This window comes from Elephantulus edwardii, unplaced genomic scaffold (assembly GCF_000299155.1).
Source record: "Elephantulus edwardii isolate Elephantulus edwardi_28Jun2011 unplaced genomic scaffold, EleEdw1.0 scaffold00170, whole genome shotgun sequence".
NCBI classification, from domain to species: domain Eukaryota; kingdom Metazoa; phylum Chordata; class Mammalia; order Macroscelidea; family Macroscelididae; genus Elephantulus; species Elephantulus edwardii.
The window spans coordinates 1307344-1316090 of NW_006399920.1; the positions used below are offsets into that span (position 1 = coordinate 1307344).

Sequence of the window (8747 nt, forward strand, 5' to 3'; positions counted from 1 at the left end):
TTTATAATGATCACGAAAATTTCTCTCTCTTTTATGAAGTTTCCCTTTCCATGACTCCCCCCGTTTTTTTTTTTTTTTTTTTCTGGTGAAGTTTATATTAGGAATACACTAAAAATCCATAATAAAATTGTCCTGTGCTCTCTTAGTTATATTTTTGTAGCTTACTTAAACCTCTCAGGGTATTTGTTTCAATAACAGGTGAATCATCTTGTCTCTAAATTGCAGTGTCATTTTTCAGTCTTTGCCTGGCAGCATGAGCATTCGACTATGGAGACTATATTTGTCCCCCTAGTGAATTATTCACTGCTCGGAGCATCCTCAATGAGACGGATTGACACAGTGGCGGCAACAATGAGTTCAAATATAGAACCATTTTGAAGATGGCACAGGACCAGACAGCATTTCCTTACGTTGTACATAAGGTGGAACCAACTTGATGGTACCTATCAACAACAGAGCAGTGTCTAAAAATGATACATAAGTCAGCTGCTTGCTCACTCTTCTGCTGCCTACCCACTCGCTTCACTTCCTCTATTGAATCTGCTCTGTGCACCTGAAAACAGATTAGAAATAGTCCCTTGTTTATTTTGGCCGCATAGCAGCCTATGAAAAATTTACCTGATTTCTTCACCAGCTGTTTTGACATGCTGGTACATTTGGTTCTGTGTTTCAAAACAAAAATTTGATAAACATCTAATTAAGTGAACGAATTCAGTCTCATTAGGACAAATACTGTATAGGACCATTATTGTAAAATGAGTCTGAGGATCCAATGGAGGGGATGCTTAACCATAGGATCACACAATTGGATTGGTGGAGGGAGTGGTGGGTAAAGGAAGGGGGAAAGATCTGACGTGAAAAACAACATATACTAACTTTGTATAAGTATAAAATAAAAAAAGAAAAATATGTAGGTATAATTGTATGTGTGTGTGTGTGTGTGTGTGTGTGTGTGTGTATAAGCAGTGTCTTATCAATATTTGATCATTAAGACAAAGCTTTATTTGATTACTAGACAATTATGTAGTTTCTTGGTACTATTAACTTGTTTTATCTCTGTAGTCTCAAAACAGCTTAAAATAACTTCTTTCATTATCCTAACTATACAAGGCCTTTGCAATCGTACTTGTTGATCCTTCCCTCAATGACTAATTTTCTTTAGTTTCCTTAACTGTGTATTAGGTTTAGATGTTGAGTACTGTAGGGGAGGTAATAATTCTTTAAGAGGGAAAATGGTCTGTAAAAATCTGAGTTTAGGGTATACTTTTATATTTAGAGTATACTTTTGTGATAACTAATATGGGGGCCCTGTCATTCACAACACTGTATTTCAAGATATAGAAATGATCTTTTTTAGTATAAATGCAGCCCTATTTTTCCTTACCTTTTCATATCCAGCTAAGCCTGATTCAAAACATCCCATGCCGATCCGTTTCATTTCGCCAGTGCCTCGTATGTCAATATCAATGTGTTCCATTTCTTCCTTAACAATCTCCAATTTTCCTACATTCCTGCTCTCACATTCCATGTTTTAATCACTAGTGTCCCTCTGCAACTGTTCCTCCTTCTTGGCGATTCTGAATACAAAGGCTCAGTCTTTGCTATCGTATCTGCTAGTCTAATCTAAGTTGTGCTATTGTACATAAGGCTTTCAAAGGACTGTTATTTCGGAAGCCAATGGCCAATCCTTCTCCCTAGTTTGCATTAGTTTGGATACTCAGCTTTAGAGCAGTATTTGACAGACGAGCATTTTACACAAAAGAGAAGATGAGAGCCCTGTCTCCATTACATGATAAACGGAACAGATGTTGGTGTCCCCCACCCCATTTCAGTGCATGTGTTGTGTTGTGACCTCCCACCCCACCCCACTCTGCCAGCATCCAGCTCAGTTCCCTCTCCTATCCCCTCCTGCACCTCTCACTCCCCTACCTTCAGACTTTATGAGGAGGAATGTGGCATAAGGATTGGAGGAAGACTAATCAACAACCTGTGTAAATGACATAATCTTGCTTGCTGAAACTGGGGAGGACTTGAGATATTTGCTACAGAAGGTCAGGCCAATATCAAGAAAATAAAGATTCTCAGCACTGGGCCAATTGGCAATATCAGGATAGATGGTGAAGAGACTGAGATTGTTAACAGCTTCAGCTTGCTAGACTACACAATCAACAACACTCTTGGTACCAGAAGCCAGGAATTTAAAAGACAAATTGGGAAAGTTTGCTGTTGGAGACCTCTCCAGAATACTTAGGAGCAACACTGTCAGTCCGGAGACTAAGGTGCACTTGATCCAAGGCATGATTTTTGCAGTGACTTACTATGTATCAGAGAGCTGCACAAAAAATAAGGATAATAGAGGAAGTATTTATGTCTTTGAATTGTGGTGCTGGAGAAGAGTACTGAACATACCCTGGACTGCCAAGAGAACAAGCAGATCTGTCCTGGAGATGGTGAAACCAGGCTGTTCTTTGGAGACAAGGATTTTGAAGCTTCCTCTGACATACTTAGGGCATGTGGCTAGGAGGGACCAGTCCTTGGTGAAGGTGGAGGGATACTGCAGGAGAGGAAAACCCCAGATGAGATGGATTGACACAGTAAATAGGGTAATTGTTTAGGTATGTCAGAGACAGTGAGATTGGTTCAGGATAGGACAGGATTCAGAGCTACTGTACTAGGACATAACAACAATATGAATATATGTATTTTATATTTGATACATACTATATAAATGATAATGTATTTAGCACGTGCTATGTGAGCTTTGTAGACATAGTAGCAAGAAGCTGTGCTTCCTAATAAGAGTCACCAAGAAAGATGAACAGTTGCAAAGGGACGCTAGTGATTTGAACATGGAAAGTGAGAGTATGAACATCCACAAGCTGCTCCACATGTCACGGGGGTGATTTCCATAGGGGATGATTTCTAGAGTTAACATCGAGTAAGAACTAGAAAGTTCTGACACAGATATAAGACTTTGATAGAACACTGTTAATACAAACTAACGAAAAACAAAAAAAAAAACCCAACAAAACAAAAAAGACACTGACACTGGAAAAGAGCAAATGAAAGAAAGAAGGTTTATTAGAGGACCATCATAACAGACTATGAATGGGTCAGGACAGACTGACACTATCCTTATGGTATATACAAGTGTGTATATATGTTTCTCAGTGGGGTCAAGTTTACACAGCTTTATGGAGTACACAGCTTCTGATGAATTTATGGTGGCTCCTAGTGTCTGCTTTTCCAATATCTCCTTTCTTAGATGAGTCTGTTTTCCCTTTTTTTTTTGCTACCGTTTCACACCATTGACCAGGACAGTTTCTGATTTATTTACTTTGTTAGCATTTCCTTTGCCATTCCATATCTCACGGGAGAAAGACTGCTACATGGGCCATCTCCTCATGTTCAATTAACTGCCTCTGAAAACCTGCCAGAGTGCCAGCTATGGATGGATTCCCACACAATGGAACATGCACAACAACAATATGTGAATATACACAAACATAATTTCAAACACAAATACAAAAGTTCTTTAACAAATATAACCAGATTTACAAGTAAATTGAATCATGGAGAAAGGGAAATTTTTTCACATTTGTTCAGCATGTTTTAGCTCTGGTATTCAAACTGGAGGTTGGCTCTAAAACCCATGGCCTTAACACTCCATTTATCTTCATACACAAAGCATTTTACTTTTGAAATGCGCTTTGTGGTGCTAACTTCATGAACACTAGCTTGCATCTGGAAAAAGAGCAAGGGCCATGTGAGCATGAACACATTTGACTTTTACCAGCCCTATGAAGAACTACTCCTATCAACACCAACAACACAAAACCAATTCCCATGAGATCAGGCATGTCCTCCACACTCCTGTGCTTTCCTTCTCTTCAGCCTAACACTACTCTTACTGCTTTATTGGGTCCATAATCTGTTGCAATAGCTCAGAGACCACATAGAATCATATTAGGGAAACCAAAAGGCTATAATTAAGGTTAATGGAAGAATACGATCACTCAGTCAGGACAGATTCTGAAATGTCCTCACCAGCACCTTCAGTGTCTTGGGTTTAGGCTCTTAGTCTTGCCGGATGGATCTTCCTCTTGTTCCAATCCTCCAGCTAACTTGGACAAAAGGTTCTTAGCTCCGGTTCTGTGGTGTAGCAGTCCTAAAGGTAGCTCCATCTCACATCAGATCTCTGGTTCTTTGCTGCTGGCTGCTCTAGCTGTTGCTCCCTTTGGTACTGGTTTGGCTGGAGCAAGAATCTGTGGTCCAGAAGGATGAACTGAGTTCTCTTGCTGCTTCTTTGCTGGTGGTGAGGGTCTCAAACTTGACTCAGTTTAATGGCGAGAACAGTCAATGCCCTTGTGGATTGGTAAGACTACAGCCAATCACTTTTGTTTTCTGTTTGTTTGTTTATTTTGTCAAAATATCTTTTTAAAATTTTTTTATTATATTTTAATTGATATCTTAACAAAAGTTTACATAAAACTTCATTTACATTCATTCATTCTTGCACATTTTCCTCCTTACATCCCACTAGTTTGCTTTTCTCTTTAATAAAATTCTTTCATTGTTGCACAATTCCCCTCCCCTGGTCCCCAGTGTGTTTTGCTATGCACTTCTTACCTGAACTGTTATCATGCACATATTACCTAATCATATGTTTCTTTGAGACAGTTCTTTCCTGTATCTATTTAAAGGCAGTGTTCATTATTTATCCCCTTTTTTCTTAGTTTCTCCCAACCCCGAAGTCAACCCTATCTTATAACAGAGGCATAATTGCAGTATTTGCCCTACTGTGACTGAGATATTTCACTCAGCATAATGTCCTCCTGGGTCACCCATTTTGTATACTATTTTATGAGTTCTGTGGTTTTCAGTGCTGTGCAGTATTCCACTATAAGATAGTACTGTACCCCAGTAATAATAGTAAAGTTCAACAGAGCAGCAAAGAACAAATCTGGTGAGATTGTGAAAAAATTGGAACATTTATTCACTGTTGGTGGGAGTGAAAAATGGTGCAACCATTCTGGTATGACACTTTCTCAAAAATATAGAAATTGAAATACCATTTGATTCAGCAATTGCACTACTGGGAATATACCCTATAGAAACCACAGCTGCCACTCAAATAGATATATGCACACCCATGTTAATTGCTGTGTTGTTCACAATAGAAAAAGATGGAAGCAACCCAAGTGCCCATCAATAAATGAGTGGGTGGAAAATCTGCAGTATATTCACACAATGAAGTCAATCCACTTTGTGTAGATGCTAACACACCCTATCCACATATTCTCATCCATCCACATGGCAAAGTTAAAGTCAATGGCTGGGGAAGCTATTCTGTACAATAAACCCTAACTACCACAACATTTATAAAGGACATCAGTGTGCCTTGTTTTTAACTTGTATTTGTCATAATGAAAGGTGTTGGAGCAAAGAAGGAAAAAAAATCAGAAAATATGGTCCTAATATTTTTTTCATTTAGCTGGTAAGCAACATATTTTTATACCATTTCACCAGTGAAGGCAATCAGTCAAGAAATATTGAGTGTTAACTACCAAAGAAAACTAAAGAATAGCAACTTCAGAAGAAAGCCCTGAAAATGCAGGTCTAGCAACTAATGGAAGTCAATAACTAACTGTCAAAAGCAGGTAGAGCCAGTTGCTCTGGCGCTATCTATTAGAGAAAAATTACTATGATCAGAGCTAGCACTCACATGAGAAAAATAAACACTGGTTTATTACCCTCAATTTATAAACTTCACACAAAATATAAGGCTTTGTATGGATGCAGAAAAAAATACTATAGAGTGAATGACTGATATTAGAGATATCCTAAGAATATTCAGTGGCCAATAGGAAGAGATAAAATATCACTAAGAAGATAGAAGGAAAGATGTTAAGAAATGTAGGATGAAATCAAAAGGTCTTATATAAAGCAATGAGATTCCATATGATACTCCAAGCCATATGATTAGTGATGACAGAGGTATACTGTGGGAAACAATTCTCTATGAACATTTCCAACATCTAGATATCTTATGAACAGACAACGACACATTCATACTAGATTTTTGTTCAAGGCAGATAGTGTTAATGTACTTAGTGCAAAGGGCAATGTGTTTAGCAATGTAAGAATATCTCTGGGATAAAATTTGGGCATGTTTGCTAGTAGTTCCTAAAATATGTTTTCCTAAACTCAGAACAATTAATAGTCCCACCAGTTATTAAGAATTTAAAAGAAAATCTTTCTGAGAAAGAGGTAAACACTATGTAAAGAGATGTATAAGATGGTAAGGGAGAAACCTAGTCCATGATTACCTAGTTTGAAGCCCATGGCCAGGTTGCACCTGAACTAATTCTACCCTTGAAATCCTGGACTGCAAAATACTGAGCTATTAAATAATAAATAATAATAATAATAATATTGTTGTTGTTAAGTGCCATTGATTTGCAGGCAACTCATAGCGACCCTATGAAGGAGAGTCCTCAACACTTGGGTGTCTTTCATCCTTTCTCCAGGTTCATATGGTTTCTGGAGGCATGCTATTATAGAAGTGGATGCCACTCCTCCTTCCAAGCTCTGCTCTCTGTCTGCATTGGTTAACCAACCATTAATGGATTTGACACATCAGTGTCACAGTGTTCAGCCTCACAGCAACCACAAGTTACCGCTGTGTGGCAATTTGTACACCAGGGCTATACGACCTAGAGGAATCATCATCATCATCATCGTCATTATCATCATCATCATCATGATCTATTTTATGAGACTCAAATAAATGTTTATAAAATTTGCATAAAAATTAGTAATTGAGATTGGCAAAAATCTTAATAACTATAATCATTATGATATAGTCTTTATTTTCTATTATTTTGAACTCTCACTCTCTGGTAGGTGAAAAAATTATATTCAAATATTTCTATTCCAATCCTTAGAATCTGTACATATCTTACAACAATTACCAAGGGAAATGAAGGTTGTTAATATAAGTAACAAGATTATAATTTATCCTAGATAAATTAGGTAGGTTCAAAGTCATACCAAAGATCTTGAAGACTCAAACATATTACTGTTGAGTCAAATCTAACTCATGGTGCTTTTCCATCAAGTTTCCAAGGCTGTAAAACTTTATGGGAAATTCTCTATCCTTCCTAAAGAAGCTTGTGGGTTTGAACTAGCAACTTTTCATTGAGTAGTATAATTTATAATACATTATTTCATCAGAGCTAAAAGAGGAAGTAAATAACCTGGGATAACAGTACTAAAAGAACTGACATATTGGAAGCACTAGGAGCCATTGCGGTGGGGACCACGTTGCAGCCGAACATCTTGCTCACTGGCACATCAGGGGCTGGAAAAACCACGCTAGGCAAAGAGCTTGCCTCGAGATCAGGACTGAAATACATTAATGTGGGTGATTTAGCTAAAGAAGTCTGATCACCGGATATCACGGAGTCTGGAAAGATGACTTCTCCCAAGAGCATGCCGAAAGATGCACAGATGATGGCACAAATCCTGAAGGATATGGGCATTACCGAATATGAGCCAAGAGTTATGTATCATATGTTTGAGTTTGCCTTCCAATATGTAACTACAATCCTAGACGATGCAAAAATTTATTCAAGCCATGCTAAGAAAGCAACTGTTGATGCAGATGATGTGCGATTGGCAATCCAGTGTCATGCTGACCAGTCTTTCACCTCTCCTCCTCCAATAGATTTTTTTATTAGATATTGCATGGCAAAGAAATAAAACTCTTTGCCTTTGATCAAGCCATAGTCTGGTCCTCGATTGCCCCCTGATAGGTACTGCTTAACTGCTCCAAATTATAGACTTAAGTCCATAGAGAAAAAAGACATCTGGTGCTGCAGGAAGAATAACAGTTCCAAGGCTAAGTGTTGGTTCCATTTCTAGCAGACCTAGTACTCCCACACTACGTACACCAACCCCACAAACCATGTCTGTTTCAACTAAAGTAGGGACTCCAATGTCCCTCACAGGGCAACGATTTACAGTCCAGATGCCTACTTCACAGACTCCGGCTGTAAAAGCATCAATATTCCAGCAACGTCCGCAGTTCAGAATGTTCTGATTAATCTATTATTAATTGGGTCCAAAAATATTCTTATTACAACTAATATGGTATCATCACAAAATACTGCCAGTGAACCATCTAATGCATCGAGAAGAAAACGTGAAGACGACGACGATGATGGTGATGATGATGACTATGATAATTTGTAATCTAGCCTTGATACATGTAACATACATGCCTGGTCTTAAATCTATTGTACTGAAATTAAACATGCATGCTGGATATTTTCAATTTGTCTTGGAAAACTATTAGCCTTTAATGAGTGAATACAATTCTTTTCAATTGAGATGTTGGATTTTTCTTAATAGAATTAATTACAGCTTTTCATCAGCCTTTAAATGACAAAAATAAAGATGTCATCAATTTAATTGTTGGTATTTTGGAAAAAAAAAAGACCTGACATATCTTCTTTGTTTTTGCAGATGGACCAGGAGTCAATGAACCCAGACAGCATGTTTCTCATTGTCACTGGAATGGAACCAATATAGCTGACTCTCCAATGAGGTTTTGGAGTCTGTAAAACATATGCAAGGAGATTGCTCATCTTCCCCCCCTTTTCTTTTCCTTTTCTTTTTTTCTCCTCTCCTCTCCTCTCCTCTCCTTTCTCTCTCTCTCTTTCTGTCTCTCTCTCTCTGATTCA

General features: G+C 38.0%; 1 pseudogene; it reads left to right on the forward strand.

Annotated features, from left to right (window-relative positions):
- The window catches only part of LOC102850369, a 45190-nt pseudogene extending 36934 nt beyond the window's left edge, over positions 1–8256 (forward strand).
- Positions 8257–8747: the final 491 nt, after the last annotated feature.